Below are 19,608 nucleotides of genomic sequence, written 5' to 3' on the forward strand. Positions count from 1 at the left end.
CAAAGAGCAGAGAACTTTTATAGGGAATGGCATTTCGAATACGAGCTTTGATGCAACAGAATACAATGATCTCTTTCAACAGTGACCACTAAAATTTGATTCCACTGCAATAATATTTCTACTTGCTATGTTAGGGTTGTCATTCATCATTGGTTCTGACAATAACACCCCCGGAAAAACGAAGATTCAAATATGTAAGTATGGCCTCCTGAAAATTACAGACAGAATCAACTTTACAAAATAGCTGTATCATGAATGCGTGTGTCACTGTTGTTTGAGGGTCATGCTAATCTATTCTGTATTGTTCCAATTTTAGTCTACGTGCTGTCCAAGCAGGCACTACAAAATATCTACATCAACGAAAAGGAATTTTGTTTCTTAATGTCTCCGTGAAAAGAAAACAACTTTGTATTTATAAAAGTGTTCATTGAACCACAAGTGTGGTTTGACCAGTTAAGATTTTGAAAGAAGGTAAAGATTGTGAAAAAAATAGTTAAGATTTTGTGACAAAGGGAATTAAGATGTTAGGCTCTGTGTGTCAGCTATGCAAAATGTTGGGATGTAATCGAATTCAGGCGATGAGAACACATCATGACCGAGAAGTGTAGGGACTGAAAAATTAGATGTGTGGCTGGACACTCGATTAAAAATATTAAGATAAGTACAAACCAGACCGATTGTCAAAGGTCTGAATAAAAGGGGGAAATATCCTTAATCTCAGTATATGAATATAAATTACAGTCTAATAAGATAAAATGAGGAAATCTGATATTTAGTGCTGACATAATTCCCTATGTTATGGCATGGGATGATGCGATAAGAGATCACAGAACATCTGTTGCTTATCTCAAAATTCAGTTTCTAGTACTCAAAATGACTTGGAGACCATACCCTTCAATAGACAGCATCGTAAGGAACGGAGTGTAAAAATAAACTGTAATGCAGGGAGCTGCAGGGTAGTCATGGGTGAAACCCGTGCAGAGTATCACGTTCAATTACGTATCATTGGAAATCCAAATAGAAAAGAAAATCAAGGTAGCAGTTTCCCATTTTCTTATCATTCTGTGATACACAAATTAAATGTGTTTGTGTGTGTGAGAATATGTAACAACTTTTAATGTTTCTAAGTTTCAAACCTCTGTCGTATTTGTGCTTACGACAGCTGAAATTTCAAACCGACATAGAGGTAATACATGGGGAACGGAAATGTCATGACCCGTATTGCCACTAGTGATACCATATTCCATCACAGTGAATAACTCTTAGCAAATAGCCAAAGAAAAGTAAATAAAAATGATCTCCAAAATACATAGGTTCATTCCTGAAAAATACAATGCATATAAAAAATTTACAAAATAAATTTTGTATTTATTATGAAAAAAAATTATTTAGGTCCTAGGCTCAGATAATCACAAATAGATGTTTCACCTACGTTACTAAACACCTGTCCGGCAAGATATCTTTCATATTTGACCTCTGTCCTCTAAATAAAACCCATAAATTATTTTGTACTCATTGTGGTAAGAGGAAGGAAAAAGAAAAAAAAAAAAAAAGAATTGTCTTCTGGGGAGCAGGCATACAATCAACCACTGCTCTGGGAGTTCTCACTGGATATTATCATCTTACCGCTTCTATTAACATCTAGATTTAAATAATACTCCAATCTCTATTTCCATCTCTGATCATTTTCCTGAATTTCTGATCCATAAATCTCACTGATAACTAGATACGTCTATTTACCTCTCTGACTGGTGTCTCAAATTCGTCACGTGCCAAACAGAGCATTTTTTACCTCCTTTCAGTTAGTTTCGATGAACCTTTAGATTTCCTGCTTTGGAAAACACTGTCACCTTCCATCCAGTTTCTCTGGTTGCCAAGGAATTTCCTTGGTTTTAATCCTCTTTCTTGCTCTTCACATTCTATCAAACCTGTCAGTTTGATCAGCCTCATTCGGATCTACCTTCATCTAAACCTCTCTCAAGCCCTCTTACCTCTCCATCCACTTGTCCATGATCAAAATTCAAGTTATTATTAATTTCCGTCTTGGTTACTTTAAGAAGCTCCAAATTTTTCTCCCTCCTTCTGGTTTTGCTCTATCTGTCACCAAACCAATCTTGCTTCCAGATTGGTACTTTTTCTAACACAAATCTAACGTCTAACTATATTCCTATTGTTTAGCAAGCCATTCGGTGGGATGTACATGCCCTTCAAATAAAGTACAAATGCTACCTTCCCATACGCGTTTTTATAATTTCTCTTTCTTATACAGTTGGCCCTTGAACAGCACAAGTTTGAACTGTTCAGGTTCACTTATTCACAACTTTCTTTTGATAAATACAGTCCTACAAATGTATTTTCTCTTCCTTAGGATTTTCTTTTTTTTTATTTTTTTTATGCTTATTTATTTTTGAGAGAGATAGAGAGACAGAGCACAAGGAGGGGAGGGGCAGAGAGAGAGGGAGACACAGAATCCGAAGCAGGCTCCAGGCTCTGAGCTGTCAGCACAGAGCCCGACATGGGGCTCAAACCCACAAACCGTGGGATCATGACCTGAGCTGAAGTCAGACACATAACTGACTGAGCCACCCAGGCGCCCAGGATTTTCTTAATAATACTTTTTCTCCAGCTTATTTCATTTTAAGAATACAGTATATAACACATATAACATACAAAATATATGTTAACTGACTCTGCTACAGGTAAGGCTTTCCAGTTGACAGTAGGCTATTAGTAATTAAGTTTCTGGGGAATCAAAAGTTACACGTGGATTTCTGAATGCACGAGTGGTTAGTGACTCTAACCCCCATTTGTTCAAGGGTCAGTGTATTCCCTCTTTCAATCAATTTGGACCTTTTTTTTTTTTTTTTTTTTTTTAGCTCTTCAATTACGGCATGGAAGTTTGCTTCTCCCAAAAGCAGACCCTGAGATAAGGATTCACAGGCATGTGAATTTTAACTGAGAGTTGATCTCAGGATGCAACAGTATGGTAATAGAGACTTGAGACACAGAAAGAAGTTGTGACCGGATTACTAAGCACACTACCACTATTGTTATCCAGCGTAGAACATGAGCTTTGTAGCCAACCCACCTCAGAGGTGAGGGATTTGGGGTACTCATACACCAAATCCTGGGGAGAGAAAGGCATCAGTTCCTTGGCACTTCTGGCCTTCTGTACGCGGGCAGAAGACAGGTTCCAGCAACCAGAGATAGTCTCAGGAAAAGAGATACAGATGGAGATACCTGAAGAAGCATTTTAAGACACTGACATCATAAGGACTAACAGTACATTGGTGGGGGATTCTCACTTTCTGCTACGTAGGATTTTTTGTGTCTCTGGGTCTCCCTCCCTACTCCATTTGCTTGGATGGTATCTTGCCCATGACCCTGATGCTCAGCTAACTTCTCTTCCTTCATTGTTTAGTTTAGACATAAATATCCTTAATGTCATCTCTGGCCTCCCAAATCTGTGATAGTCACCCCCGCCCCTGCCGTATACAACCTTATTTCTACTATTTTAGAATTTATTACACTGACAGTTTAGTGAAAAGAGAAAAACAGGTATATACAGATATAAACATATTGCCACAGGCTTAGGGGAAAGGGAAAGATTAGTTTATGTGTAGAAGTATCTAGGTTTTTATGGCTCGGTTCTAGAACTAGTAACATTGCCTAGAACTTGATCATGTTACACATCTGTAAGGAAGGCTGAGAGATGAGGTTTATTAACTGGATAGCCATGGAAGAAGAGGAAACTGTCACCAACTATCAGTTTCATCGTCTCACGTAGGGAAGAAGTTCAGCCCCTACCTAAGGAAGATAACCTAAAATCACATCCAGTCACGGCACCCAGTTGAAAATCCAGGATTTCTGGGTGATATGGCCTTTCTATCCTCCAGATTTGGTGTTATCTACTCCTAGTCTAGAGACCTGTGCTCTAAAAAAGCCAAAGCATCTACTATCCACTTTCAACACACACACAAAATACAATGGTGGCGAAAAGACAGGATGAAACCCCTCTAGGCTCTTATAGATGGGAGAGCCCTTGATTCTCAGCAGTTGTGATCCTTGGTGAACAGAGGTCCCTCTGTCCCAGCAGTACAGGAAATTCCTTTGTTAAAACCCAGATGTCTAGCACGGCTGCTGGCTTTCCGGGGAGAGTCCCCTTGTCTGCCATCCTCAATGGTCCCAGCTCAAGTGAGGACGGGGGAGTATGCTCCCCTTGCAAGCTGATCACGGTTCATAGCTTCTTCTCTACTTGTGCAACTTGGAAGCTCCAGGGCTCATTTAAAGCTTGGACAGGCAAGGGCTTTTCAGCCTCCACTGGTGAATTTGTTGAAAATTCATTTCTCTCATAAATTCTGTAGACCTCCGATCAATTTTTTTTCTAAGTGGTTCCATGTCCCTATAACCACAGTCAAAGCCCTTTCGTGGACATAATTCTCCCATTTTATTTTATTTTATTTTACTTTATTTTAATCTTTTTTTTTTTCTTTTTAAACCTCGTCCTACTGTTCGTCTCAACTTAATGGTGATAACCTTGATGCTGTGTGAAATAATACTTAGGAAGGCCATACTATTCAGGAATGGTTGCCTCAGACTTGAGCTGTTTAGTTCAAATGAGAATATTTACTGGGCTTTAGTCACTAAACATCTCTTTCAATCTTATCTGTTACCATTTGAGGTCTGGCTGTAGCCTGCTTTTTCAACACCGTAGAACCTTGGGTCTTTGGATGTTCTTGACTGTCACGGACATCTGTTTGGAACGCAGTCTATTCTTGCCTGAACTCTCTCTCTCTCTTTTAATCCTATGCTAAGTCAAGTCAATATAACTTGATACACAATTATTCTGACTTTTTCCAACCACTTTCTCTAGAGTAAGGAATCAACTACGTTGCCTTCTCAAATTGAAAGCAACTGACTATTTTATCACAACAAAACAAACTTCTTTCTCTTCTGGCCTAATATATCTCTTTCCTTGCCACCCTGAGACCAACCACTAAGCCAACACCAAGGTGCTGATTTCTGTAACAGCTGGTGGTGGCATAGGATTTTGAAACAAATAAACCCCCACACTTCAGTGGTTCGACATTATAGGTGCTTATTTTTCAGTCACATAAAATCCAATAATGTATTCAATGATGGCTTTCCAATGGGAATTCAGAGACATACCTGGGTATCTCTATTTAGTTTTTTCACTGTCTCCTAGTGTAGCAGGGTTCCCACACCGAGAGTTGTGACATCAACGCTTTTCTTTCCAGGAAGCAACGGCCAGCACCACTCAGTTGGGTTCGTACCCGAAGAACTGAGTCCCGAATGCCACGTGGCACAGTTTTTTATACATTTTTCATTTCTTTGTCTCCCATATATGGTAACATACAAACATGTAGTCTGATTGAGTGGTTTCATGTTACAAGGTCGTGAGGGATGTTGTCATGTATGCATGTAACCAGGTTGCCTTGAGGTTTTTTGTTTGTTTGTTTGTTTTCTTTTTATGTATTTATTTTCTTTCCTTAGGGAGGGGACCCTATCTCCCTAGGAGAGTAAGTTCCATTACCAGTGGACACAGGAGGGAGACTGGGGTAGTTTGTAGGAAGCTTTTATAATGCCGGCTGAAACGTGGCATATGTCGCTTTCACCTGCATTTTCATTGGCTAGAAATGAGTCACTCAGGGTGATATGTAACCGTAAGGAAGGCTGGGAAATATTGTCTAGCAATGGGTTCACAGATAAGAGGAAATCTGTTTGCGAATACCTAGGCAACCTCTAGCACATTTATCAGACATCAATCAATCAATCAATCAATCAGTCAACTTAATCCATAAAAGGGGAAAAAAATAGAACTTTACAGGAAACCCATTAGTCCCCCCTCTCTCTCTTTTCCTGGGGCCTGCCTACACTCTCTTCTTAGAAACTGATGAACTGAATTAAGCAGGAGGCTTTGGGGCCTGGCCTGGGAAGTCTAGAGGTAGTAGGACCAAGGATCTTTCAAGGCTGATTTCAAGGACCTGAAGGAAGTTGAAACCATGTTGATCACCCTATCAAGGCTTAATCAAAAGTGGGGAGAGATATAAAAACTAGTTTTACAAGTCAGAGAGATTCTTAGGTATATTAAAGATCAAAGGTGCTGCCATGAAGTCAAAGCCATTTTCCTGAGGATGCTCTAGTTTCCTTAGGAAGGAGGAGAAGGAAGGAGCCATTCAGAACTCCGAGCTGATCAGGCGAGCAACTGTGAGTGACACAGCTCTGCGCCCCTCTTTGTAAATACGCAACAGAGCTTCCACATCGAAATGGGGAAAACGTTCTCCAGTACGAACATCGTCTTTGCTGTCACATTTTCCCTGGCTTTGCAGAGGTTAAAGGATTACTACACAGCAGCTTCCAAGCATGGAAAAAAGAGGTAATCAAATTGGCGCACATCCCAGGGAAACTGTGAGGTCTTACAGAGCACGAGTGCCAGCGGAAAGAAGCATTTTGAAATGCACACCGCGGGGGGGGGGGGGGGATCCAGATAGTCTCCGTGACCGGGAACTGTCTCTGGGAAGCTGCTTCAGCCGCCAGATTTCCACCCAACTCAGAAAGGTTGCTCTGCTGTCTTCTTCGAGTCATAACGAAAATAGGGCCTCTTCCCTCACATTGTGTCTTTATCCTCAGCTTGCCAGCCATCCAGACAAGAGTTAAGAAACCCAGGAGGAGCAGAGGTATTCCCTGAACATAGGCCACAGAGCAACCTAGGTGGGAAAGAGGACCGATACATTAGTTGGAAGATCTGAGCTGGAGTCCAGGCCAACCAGCGTTTGCCCAGTGGCCGTCGCTCGACCTTGCTGAGCTTCTGCTGTTCCATCCACATCCCTCAAGAGCGAAGATAGTATTGCGCTCTCGTGCGTCTTCAGGCACAGTGCGAGTACGCAATCGATGACTGCTAACCTAGTAAACAGGCAAATGACTATCCAGGTCACAGGTTTGTTAACGTTCAGATTACAATAAGATGGTCAACAACTGTTAATAAGATCGTCAGATGTATATTTTGACTATGAGTCAGTATCGGATTGCACACGCTCCTTCCAGAGGCAGACTCCACGGGACTATGTTGCATCAGCTGTGTATTCCTATCTGGGTCTTCTGCACATTCCCGGATGATGACAAATCCTTCTCCGCCTGACAGGGTGTTCTGTCCTCGTTGGTGGGCTCTATGGCTTTGAGACAGACACTTAAGGATGAAAGAAGAAGAATTCTGAGAGGATCCACTCACCCTCACAGCCAAGAATGCATCGGGTTCCTAATCACACTGCTCCTGCAAACTATATAATGAGAACATAAACTCAGCTCTCAATTATTGGTGAGACAAGTATGTTTTCATGAATAGAAGTATTAATTAAATGGTAAGGAAATGCCTAGAGTGACTGAGACAGGATACACGTGCTGTGTGTGTGTGTGTGTGGGGGGGGGTTGCGAAGCCTGGAGTTGTCAGAAAATGCTTCCTTGAAGCAGAGACTTGATATGGACCTCAAAGGATTCTCTATAGTGAGAAATAATGAGACTTAAAAACAATTCAGGAGGAGGGCCCTGGATAAGGAAAAACAAAACGAAATGTAAGTTAATGTTATGATACATGCAGGATGTGCTCGATGATCAGCGGGCAATTATGTAAGGAGAAGGTTGGAGATGAGAAAAGGCAGGTCAAGTGGGATCAGAACGGGGTGCCACTTTTTTGTGGCTGATAGGAAGTCAATGATTGATGGCTGTTAAGCAGAGGAGTGACGTGATCAGATTCGTCCTTTAGAAAAAAATAAATGTATATATTCTGGTAACAGTGTTTGGAAACTGATGATATGGGAAAAGAGTAGAAATAGGAAACGGATATAGTTGTGGTGTGTTACCCACCTAAACTCGGGAATGCATTCCTGGACCAAAACATCCTTGGGGTCAAAACGGTCAGGTCAAGGAACATGGTCAAAACATCCTGCTCATATTATACAACAGCTGCTTGGGAATCCAAATGATGAGTCAGTCGTTACTGGAAGGAGTCTCAGCGGTGATGTTTAGGAAAATTATTTGCACATAGTCTGTTTAAGGAATGTCAAGGGCATAGTACTTGGAACAATGATGATTGTCTGTGAAGTCGTCCAAAAGGGTGATTATCGGGGTCTGGGCAAAAGTTCTTCTAACTCCTGAGTGAACTACCCTGGGTCGAATGATCACTTGCAGACCAGGCTGGCCTCCCGCTGACACCCAGGTATGTGCAGTCGTCGATGTCGAGAACATACGTACTGCACCGGAGGCCTTCGGTCGGCATAAAAACACAGCCTGAGCCAGCCGCTTCCCTTTCCACTTCTCATACATGGTTTTGGTTCCAGGTATCTGTTGAATGAATAAGCTGGGGCAAGTGAAGGGTATATTGCTGCAGTCTGGGAAGGAAACGCAAATCCCAGCACCAGGATCAGAAGAAAATTCTCCTGGGGAGTGAGCCAATGTCACTGTCTTTGCTTGGAGAAATGTGGCCAATAATTATATCCGAACTGTGAAATAGAACGGTTTTCCCTCCTCCAGCTGGCAGACGGATTTGGACCACATCTGTTAAATATTTATCAGTAGCGGATACTAGTTTATCTTAGTTTTACTTTCACACACTGATCATCAGGGTTTTTATCTCATTAGGCTGGGAAATTGCTGGTGAGACCTGGTTTCTCTTATGGAGGCTGGTGTGAGTTGTAGACAAGGGTTAAAGACAGAGAGTGACCTCTGGGCAGATAGATATAGTGAGGTGATTAGCCCTCAATTGCTATGTCAACATTTTCATCCTTTTCTTAGGCTCCAGGGGTCAGACTTGGACATTGGTAGTCTTAGTTAACTCCCAAAACTTTGAGGCGACTTAAATATAAAACTTCTCTTGGAATAAGTTATGCTTCATGATGTAGGGTTATGGTATTTATAATTCTTTAGAGTCATTACTTTTGAAGAGAGAAATTTGGTAGTAAGTCAAGCTCAATGAGTTCAGCATCATGCCTGAATTTGCTGCTTTTTTCCTTCCAACTTGACATATAGTTGGTCTGGCTCTAAACCCGGTTATTTGAAACCACCATATTTATCTAACTGGTTACTCTTCAAAATCTCCACCTACTTGATTTCTGGCAAGAACATAACATGCAAAAGGAACAACAATATTTTTCCAATCTGTCTGTCTGCATGATTCAGCTCATTAGCTTTCCTTTCTGCCAACTTTTTTCCCCAACTGGAAGAATTTTCTAACATGGATATGCTGAGACATGATGGCAAGGGAAAGACCACTGTACAGGAGGCGAAAGAGCTAAAGTCTTTTTGCAGATCTGTTACACGCAGCCATTTATTCCCTCCTGAGCCCAATGGATTCCCCTCTACAAAACTAGGATGATCACACCAGTCCTGGAGACTCTAGAAGGCCATTTGGAAGTGAAAATAATTAGGATAGCAATGATGATGATACCAATAACTATAACAACATTGGCTAGGCATTTACCCCACGATAGGCACTATAACTACAAACATTCATCATTTTAAAGCTCACAAGGACCCTACGGGGAAGGTAGCAAAGTTTCCATATAAAGTAGTGCCAACTCCAGAACTTTGAGACATGTAACAACTGTACCAAGTTGAAAGTTGTTATAAACTCTACAAGCACAGAATGTTATAGTTACACAATCATAAACATAGATATCCTTATATTTATATTTATTTTATATCCGATGGGTTTCATATCAACGCAAATCATCAGTCACGCATTGAGTGTCTACATAATCCAGGTCCTTGATAGAATGAGGGAAACCACACACCGAGAAAGAGTCTGGGGCCCAGGGAGGTCACAGTCAAGTTTGGGTTCTTTCTAAGCAAAGTGCGACACTTTGTACAAAAACCTTTAAGCGTCTCAAATTGATTCTGTTTGTGTGAGTAAACACAAGGGCATATGGAGAAGGATAAATTGTGTTACCTCTAGACAACTCTACTTCATCTGTAAAATCAGCAGTAATGACTCTTATTCAGTGGGATTGCTGGGAAGATGGGCACTTAAGAAAATGAACGGTAGCAGGGCGTCTGGGTAGCTCAGCCGGTTAAGCGTCCGACTTCGGCTCAGGTCATGATCTCATGGTTTTTGAGTTGGAGCTCTGTGCTCTGTGCATGGGGCTCTGTGCTAACAGCTCAGAGCCTGAAGCCTGCTTCGAATTTTCTCCCTTTCTCTCCGCCCCTCCCCCACTCATACTCTGTCTCTCAAAAGTAAGTAAATGTTGAAAAAAAAAAAAAGAAAATGAACAGCAGTGTCTAACATCACACAAATGTGTTCACAAACATTGCCCCGGGTCTCAGAATAAATGGCAGGACAAGGATCTGCTGCAGAGCTCCCAAATCAGGTCGACTTCTTCCATCTGCTGTGTTCTGCCTCCTGTAGGTGTTTGAGTCTGTCAACCCCATGACACCGGTCACTTCTCTGCTTTTCCACCATATTTGTCTGCAATCCCAGATGTGCCCTCTCTTGACTTACAACACATGGTCCCTTAATCAAGAGACCCATCTGGCTCCTTCTCTTCCTCAGTGTCAGGACCAATCTTCACTACCAGGCTGGCCCCACATCGCCCATGTCACCACCATACTTTTATTCTGTGCCCTGGACTTTGACTTTCTGTACCTGCATCCCACCCGCCCCCCCCCAGCTCCCCACACGACATCTCCAGATATCACTGCTTCTTCCTCTCTTCAGAACGGACCCCTAAATACTCTTTCCTCCACCAATATCTCCTTGAGCTCAGCAACCAGATTTCACCTTCCCATCCTTCGAATGTTAACAGAATCTGTCTCTGCTTCTTTCACGTGTTTATTATTTATTTCTTCCACTCGTCTACGTGCTTTAATTAACATGATTCTAGCATTTTAGGCTCCGAGCTCCTTGAGAGCAGAGGCTATTTTCCCCATCTTGCTATCAGCCACTTCCATGGCCTTTGCTCCACCCCCATTTCTGGGATTCCTCCGGGGTCTATCGCACACTATCTTTTTTGTGCAGTGTTTGATACATAAAATCAAATGTATGTTTTCTATCAGCCTACATAAACTATATTTATCTAAATATATTTAAATAAAATATATTTAGGGGCACCTGGGTGGCTCAGTCGGATAAGCGTCCGACTTTGGCTCAGGTCATGATCTTACGGTTTGTGAGTTCGAGCCCCGCGTAGGGCTCTGTGCTGACAGCTCGGAGCCTGGAGCCTGCTTCAGATTCTGTGTCTCCCTCTCTCTCTGCCCCTTCCCCACTCATTCTCTCTCTCTCTGTCTCTCAAGAATAAATAAACATTAAAAAAAATTTAAAAAAAAAATAAATAAAATATATTTAAAGTGTACAACATGATGACTTCATATATGTATACATTGTGGAAGGATTCCTACCAATGAGTTCACATATCCATCCTTTCTCATGTTTGGCTGTTTTTATTATGAGAACAACATAAGTTCTACTCTCCCAGGAAACTTCAGTTACCCAATACAGTGTTATCAAGTACAGTCGCCATGTTTACGTTAGAGCTTCAGACCTTATTCATCTTAAAACTGAACGTTTGGGGCGCCTGGGTGGCTCAGTCGGTTAAGCGGCCGACTTCGGCTCAGGTCATGATCTCGCGGTCCGTGAGTTTGAGCCCCGCGTTGGACTCTGTGCTGACAGCTCAGAGCCTGGAGCCTGTTTCAGATTCTGTGTCTCCCTCTCTCTGACCCTCCCCTGTTCATGCTCTGTCTCTCCGTGTCTCAAAAATAAATAAAACGTTAAAAAAATTAAAAAAAAAAAAAAAAAAAAAAAAACTGAACGTTTGCATCTTTTTACCAACCTCTCCCTATCCTCCCTCCCTTCCCAATCATTGGAAACTACCATTCTGTTCCCTGTTTCTGGGAGTTTGGATTTTTTTATTTTTATTTTTTTTAGAGTCCACATGTAAGTGATGCAACGCAGCATTTGTCGTTCTCTGTCTGGTTTATTTCACTTAGCCTCATACCCTCCAGTTTCGTCTATATTGTTAAAAATGGCAGGATTTCCTTTGTATCTTTTACAATGTTATTACAATAATATATTCCCTATGCTGTGCTTTTCATTTCTATGACGTATTTATTTTATAACTGGAAGTTGGCACCTCTTAATCCCCTCACCTACTTCACTCAACTGTCCACCCCCCTGCCGCCTGGCAACCACCAGTGCTCTATGTGTTTATGAGTCTGTGTCTGCTTTGTTGTTTATTTGCTCAGGGATATATATATATATATATATATATATATATATATATATATATTTATATATGTCCACATATATATACACATCTGTATGTATATGTGTTTTTGTTCAGGGACTTTTTTCATACACACACATATGTATATATTTACATATATATACACACACACATATATACACATTTGTATACATGTGTGTTTGCTCAGGGACTATTTTCATACACACACACATATATATATATATGTGTGTATATATATGTATATATATACACACATATATACATATATATATATATATATATACACACATATATACACATTTGTATATATGTGTGTTTGCTCAGGGATTTTTTTCATATATATACACATATACATACATATGTGTGTGTGTGTGTGTGTGTAAATACTTGTTTATTAGTTCTAAAAGTTTTTGGTGGAGTCTAGGGTTTTCTGTATATAAGATCACATCATCAACAAATAAGGATAATTTTACTTCTACCTTTTCAATTTGGGTGGCTTTTATTTATTTTTCTTGTGTAATTGCTCTGGCTAGGGCTTCTAGTACTATGATGCATAAAAGTGGTGAGGGTGGGCTTCTCATTCCTGCTCTTCAAAAAAAAATACCTTTTAGCTTTTCCCCATGAAGTATGTTAGCTGTGGGCTTGTGATGGAGATTCTTATTAATACCTTTTTTCAATGAGTATGTGTTGAGCTACAAACAGAATTGGGAGTTGTAGTTACAGAGATTATGATTTAACAGGCGCACGATGTACATGGGAAGCATAGGGGATGGCGAGACCATTCATCTGAGGGAGAAAGAACTTCTGTAGAAGTCCCCTGGAGTGAGTGGCATCTCAGCTGAGTTCTGAGAGAAGAATGTGAGAAGAGGACAAGTAATGAGTAGAAGACATTTCACGAAGAGCAGTTAAGTTCAATCCATCAAACTTTTTTTTTTGTCCTTATTATGTGGTTGGTGTGGAACTCTTTGCTGAACTGGAAATGGTTAATGAGACCAAGCTGAGCACAAAGGCATCAAATGAACTGCAACCCTAGGCAGTTTGATGAAGAAAAGAGAATTGAAAAGCTTGGTAAGCACTTCGACCACCGTTTCTCACATGTAAAATATGAATCATAATAATGATGACAAAAATACCTAATTCACAGTATTTTAAGGAAGGTCAGGAAAATAAAAAGGGGGAAAGAGGTCATATACTTCAAAATTATTCCTGAATACCAGTTCTTCTGAGCCAGCAGAGAAGGGCTATCATCACAGGACTCCTCATTTCCTTTAATTGCATACATCCTCCATATCATACTCTTAAAACCTGATGGAAAAAGTAATTGTCTGTGTAAGACATGCGGCGGGTTCTGAGGGGAGTCAGAAGGAAAATGGAATCATGAATCTAGTTCAAGAAACTGAAAGATGGGTGACCTGATACATTCAGGGGCTATCTTTAGCAAAGATGGGAATCTCAGTTAGGTAGTAATTAATTACAGGTGCCTCAACATTTTCATTTGTTATGATTAACTTGGCTTGGGTGATCAATCTGGGCTGTCAGTTCCAGCAGATAGGTGGAATTTTCAGCCTGAAATGGAAATTATTTCAAAATTAATCAATCCTTGGCAGTTCTCAGATGACAGTGTTCCCCTGTTACCTTTGAAGCTTGATTAGTAACCTGGACATTTTATGTACTTTCCCCAGTAACAAAAGGAAAACCATGAATTCTTTCAAAGGAAAGTTTAACTGGGTGCAGAGACTCCAAGAAAGTCTTCCATCTTTGGTTTAAAAACAAGAAAGAAAGAAAATAAAGGAAAGAAAGAAGAAAGCTGATGCAATATTCTGTGGCTTCTTCTGCTAGCACTCTCTTCCTTGGCTCACACCCTTCCAGAAACTTTGGCTGCCTTGCTCTTCTGCTCCTCTCGGATAGATCCGGCATGCCCCTCTCTTGGGTAGTTTGCACGTGCCATTCCTTTTTGCTTGGAATGCCCTGTGCACATACCTTTCCTATCTGCGAGGTCTTTCCTCACCAAGCTATTTAGAACAGAATGCCCCGCCCCCCTTTTCAAGTACTTCAAGTCCTCCTTCCCTCCTTTGTTTTTTCTCCAAAGCATGGACTGCTATCTGACATTCTATATTATTTTACTCCTTTATCGCTCGTTGTTCGTCTCCTTTCATCAGCACGTACGTTTGTGAAGGCAGAGTGTTCTATCCATTCCTTGTGGCATCCCGAGAACTGGAACAGTGTGTGCCACAGAGAAGGCATTGGCATGTAGCTCGCGAACAAATGAATAAACCTTCATGCTTACTTTTTTATCCCCAAGTTAATTTATTTATTTTGAGGGGGAGGGGCACAGAGAGAGGAGAGAGAGGATCCCAGGCAGGCTTTGCACTGTCAGCACGGGAGCCCAGTGTGGGGCTCGAACTCATGAACTGAGAGATCACGACCTGAGCCGAAACCAAGAGTCAGACCCTTAACCGACTGAGCCACCCAGGCGCCCGAATCTTCATATTTAATAGCTTTATCATGCTGTTAAAAATATTTCACTGTTGTAAAAATAAAGCATCTTCAGGACACTTCTGATATTGAGCATATCTCTAATTTGCTAAGGACACAAACACTTAGATGCAATTTCTAAGGGGTTATTATTTAAATTTTGGAAGTTTCATTTTTATATAAAATCTTGGTTTGAATGTAAAGTTCAAAATCCCCGCCTCAAAAAAATTTGGAATTTCTGGATCAAAATAACTACGTCTCATGTCAGAATAAAAGGATCACAGAGCCAGTTTACTCATCAGTCAATTGGCACATTTCCTGGGGCACCTACAAAGGCAAATGGGAGCATGGAATAAATTTAAGATGTTTGTCCTCTAGTTGCCTTGGAATAATATGGAGCATTAAGGAAATGCTATTGGAATTAGGAAGCCTGGCCTTTAATATAGTTGCTGCTAATAACTCTCTGAGTGGTATTAGAGATCCTCTCCTCTCTGAGCCTGAGTATTCTCCCTATTAAATAGGGGCTGGAGATAGGGATAGGTGGAGGCACTCAACATTCCTTCCCAACAGCAAAATTCTGGATTTTCAATCAAGAGGCAGAGCAGAGCCAAGCACATTACTGGCTTTGGATAAATGCTTCTTGGCTAACAAACCCAAAACTCTTGTTTCACCCCAGTAAGAAATAGCTCCTGCAGCTGGGGAAAGGAATCGTCCTTCTGCCTGATGAAATTGAGCAGGTATGGTGTAATGAGGCATAGATAAGATCCTGGTGACTCGTGGGACTAGCCTGGATGGAAGAAGATGTAGAGAGGAAGCATAAACCCATCAGGTGCTTGAAGACAAACACCCGATGCAAGGGAGTAGCCCTTAGGTGGCGTTGTAATGTGGTTCTGGCGCCACCTGGTGCTTCCCATCAGAACTTTCCTGCAACTCAAATCATACCCGCAATAGACTTTGTTCTAGAAAACAGTCCTGAAGGGAAAGCTCATCGGATGAGTCCTTGAGATTGGAAGGATTCATGAAGAGCATTAAATATGTAGTTCCAAGAATGCAGGGGGGAGAGAGAGACTATTCTGTTACAAGAAAGGGAAAGACATGAAGAACAAGAGACCCAGGTATTTATGTTTTAAACTAACATTTACGTAACAGCCAAGACTAATCCCAGCCAATGGTAAAACCCAATTGACCGAGATGTTCTCTACCTGGCTGATACAGCCCAATAACTTCAAAATATTTTTACTGCTGATTTTAGTTCACAACAACAAAAGTTGTGATGCTCTTGAGGCTTCACGCTGCGTTTGGTGCTGTGAAGGACCGGGGTGGGGGCGGGGAGGGGGAGAACAGTGCTGCGTCCGGGCCACAGGGAGCTCACAGTCAGAGGGACTTTGCATAAGCTCTGGGAATCTCCCACTCCAGGGAAGCATATTTATCACACCCGTGCTAATGTTTTCTTACACCTTAATGATTTTTTGTTTTTGGTGGGCAAATATATGTCAAAACCTATTAGCCCTCCTTCAGAGATAAATGGATATCAAAGGAGTAGAAATATATAAGCTTTGTTGGGAATTAGTCAGCTGGATTAAAGTATGGAATTTTCTAGATTTGTGAATATTCTTGGCATATTCTGTGAGTTTGTTTTTAGGGAAATCAATGGAATGACTTAGGTGAGTAAAATCACAGTGCTAGTAAAGAAGGAGGATTGTAAGGGAATATGCTCATCACCTTAAAGTATGAATGACTCAAATGTTTCCAACAGAATGATCATATGTCAGATACCAGAATGGACCAAGGAGAAGTAACAAGACTGGTTTTGTTTAAGGCCTTTAGAAAGCCAAGTCAGGGGGCGCCTGGGTGTCTCAATGGGCTGAGAATCTGACTCTTGATTTCAGCTCAGGTCATGATCTCACCACTGTGAGATGAGACAGAGCCCCACATCAGGCTCTGCACTGAGTCTGGAGCCTGCTTAAGATTCTCTCTCTCTCCCCCTCTGCCCCTCTCCCCCACTTACATGCTCTCTCTCTCTCTCTCTCTCTCTCTCTCTCTAAAATTGAACACATACACACAAAAAGCCAATACAGATGAATGGATCAAAAATCTGTAAATTTTTGATATTTTTCACATTTGACTGTTGATAATTTTTAATTGCTCTGTGAAAATGTAGGAATACACATTTTAACAAGTCATTTATGGGGCGCCTGGGTGGCTCAGTCGGTTAAGCATCCGACTTCAGCTCAGGTCATGACCTCACGGTTCGTGGGTTTGAGCCCTGCGTCAGGCTCTATGCGGACAGCTCAGAGCCTAGAGCCTGCTTCGGATTCTGTGACTCCCTCTCTCTCTCTGCCCCTCCCCTGCTCATGCTCTGTCTCTCTCTGTCTCTCAGAAAATAAATAAATGTTAAAAAAATTTTTAATAAAAATCCAAAGTCATTTACAAGATGCCTGGGTGGCTCAGTTGGTTAAGTGTCCAACTCTTGGTGTTGGTTCAGGTCATGATCTCACAGTTTCATGAGTTCTGAGCTGACAGCATGAAACCTGCTTGGGATTCTGTCCTTCCCTCTCTCTCTGCCTCTCCCCTGCTCGTGGTCTCTCTCTCTCTCTCTCTCTCTCTCTCTCTCTCTCTCTCTCTCAAAATAAATAAATAAATAAACTAAAAAAAAAATTAAAAGAACATTCCAGATCTCCTGAATCAGGGCAGACTTTCCAAGTGAATTTTATGATCTGGCAATTTGGAGAAACCCTCTGGCATTGTCTTCTCAAAATCCTCATCAAGTAACTGACAGTCACTCCTACAGGTAAGTAAGGGATGGATGAGAGAGACTGAGGGATCCACGTCCTCAAAGAATGTGTGACTGCTAGGATTCTAACCTAAGTCTATGCAGGTTTCCCCGAAGCCCCAACCCTGCCCAGTATTCCTCACTGCCTTGCAGCAGTGATGGTCTTATAATTAGAAGTATGGAAACACCTATCTGTAATATGTTCCTTCCACAGTTCCAAAGGCAGCGTCTATAGTGGACCAGTAGGATGCAGGAAAGTTCAAGAGGTGGGTCACTGACCACATTCTCACTGGCAGGGCTGGGTCACACAGCCTGGGAAGGCCCAGGGACACGTATGGGTGGGCGGTTGTCTGGCTGACCAGTGGTTCCCAAAAGAAGGTCCTCAGGCCTTTGGCTCTGTCGATGATGCCCAAAGGCAATGGTACCGCCCCATCTTGAATCAGACAGCATTCATAGGCTGATGTTCTAAAGCAAGCATTCCGTGCAAATGAACTTCTTATGAATCCCATAATAAAACTGTAGGGTTGCTATTTCATATACGCGCACTCTTTTAAATAATGCATTCAGTTGATTCTGGTCAAAATTTTATCACTTCTCAGACCTACAAGGAATGAACACATCTTTGAAAGATCAGAATAGAGCCAAGTTAGAATGGGATATACATAAATAAAACTAGCAACACAAAATAAAAATAAAAAAGAAAAAGCGGTCAGAGAGGGTGAAAAATCTAGCAACACAGAGCGGGTTTACTTAAACAAGAGATGAATATATTTCCACACTCTCTTACTCAGGTGCTTTGAGGTGGCGTAGCACGTCCTGAAGATGAAATCAAAAGAGAATCTCTAAAGTGAACGGCTCTGTATGTTATTGATTGAAAGTCATTTTCCTTTTCTGGTTCTGGAGAACATCCCTCCTGAGGTTTAGGAGCTGAATCCTGAACAGGTGGCAGGTGATGAGGCTAGTGAAGTTAATGGATTAATTTTTACATAAAACCATGATTCTGGAGACACTCTGACAGAGAACGACCTGTTCGGTTCTTGAAGCAATCATATTAGGAGAACAAGGGAATCGAGAATAATGTTTTTCACTGTCAGGTATCATTTGATATTATAAGTGCCCAAACTAGCTGGTTGGTCAGAAATAGTGTTTCAATTTTTTTTTTTTAAGTGTGTTTGTGTGTATATACCTCTGTGTGTGTGTGTGTGTGTGTGTGTGTGTGTGTGTGTGTGTGTGATCACCATATAGGATACTATACTACAGCATGCATACTATACTCTATATACCAGTGTATGTACCTAATTGGTATTACAGATTCAAATCTTTTGGTTCTATATCTAAATAAATCCCAATTTTGCCAGATGGATCTCATGGAGAACATTTTATTAGATTAGTCAGGCCCTTGGTTATGTATCAAATCCAGCTTCGATTCCCTGCAATTGGGGTTGCAAAGAGAACAAAGACAGAGAAGAGACAGGAGTCCAGGGTTGAGGCTTTCGAGGACACTCCCTTTTAGATACATAATTCGGACATCACCCAGATACATAAGGAGTTCTTGTTTTCTCTGTGGAAGATGGGGCTGGGGTGGGATGCAGGACCGGAGAAGGCCATCCAGAATGAGGTGCACCCCATCCTGGCCGCTCCAACGGGCAACACTGTGGTATCTGCACTGACTTGGTGTATCAGACACCTTCCTATGCCAGCACACTAGAGTCTAAGCTGTTGCCCAGCGCTCACAGCGACGCGGCAGAACGCATGGGCTCCAGTTCCGGATGGGACTGGTGCTCACTTATTCTGCTGGCTGTCAGGATTGATGGAGAGTTCTTAACCCCTCTGCATTTCCTCATCCGGAAGGTAGGATAACGGAAACAACTTCACAGGGCTTTGATAAGAATTAGAGATAATGCATCTAATACATCCAGCTCGTGCCTGACACCTGGGAGACACTCGCTAGGTTTTCTCTCTCTGTCTCTTTCTCTCTCTTACACACACACACACACACACACACTGCAATCCTTGTTCCAAGAAAATAACAGACTGTGGCATTTTTCCCCTCCCCTGGTTGTTTCTGCAGCTATAATCATTGGTGACCAGGTCAGACGACCAGGGCCT

At 41.6% G+C, this 19,608-nt stretch overlaps 1 non-coding gene across 1 annotated transcript; it reads right to left on the reverse strand.

The window, feature by feature from the left end:
• Positions 1-235: 235 nt before the first annotated feature.
• LOC145715403 (U6 spliceosomal RNA) lies at positions 236-340 on the reverse strand. Its single transcript, XR_014137520.1, has one exon. It is a non-coding gene; the product is annotated as a U6 spliceosomal RNA (small nuclear RNA).
• Between the last annotated feature and the right edge of the window lie 19,268 nt (positions 341-19,608).

This window comes from Panthera onca, chromosome A3 (genome assembly GCF_046562875.1).
Source record: "Panthera onca isolate mPanOnc1 chromosome A3, mPanOnc1 haplotype 2, whole genome shotgun sequence".
NCBI lineage: Eukaryota > Metazoa > Chordata > Mammalia > Carnivora > Felidae > Panthera > Panthera onca.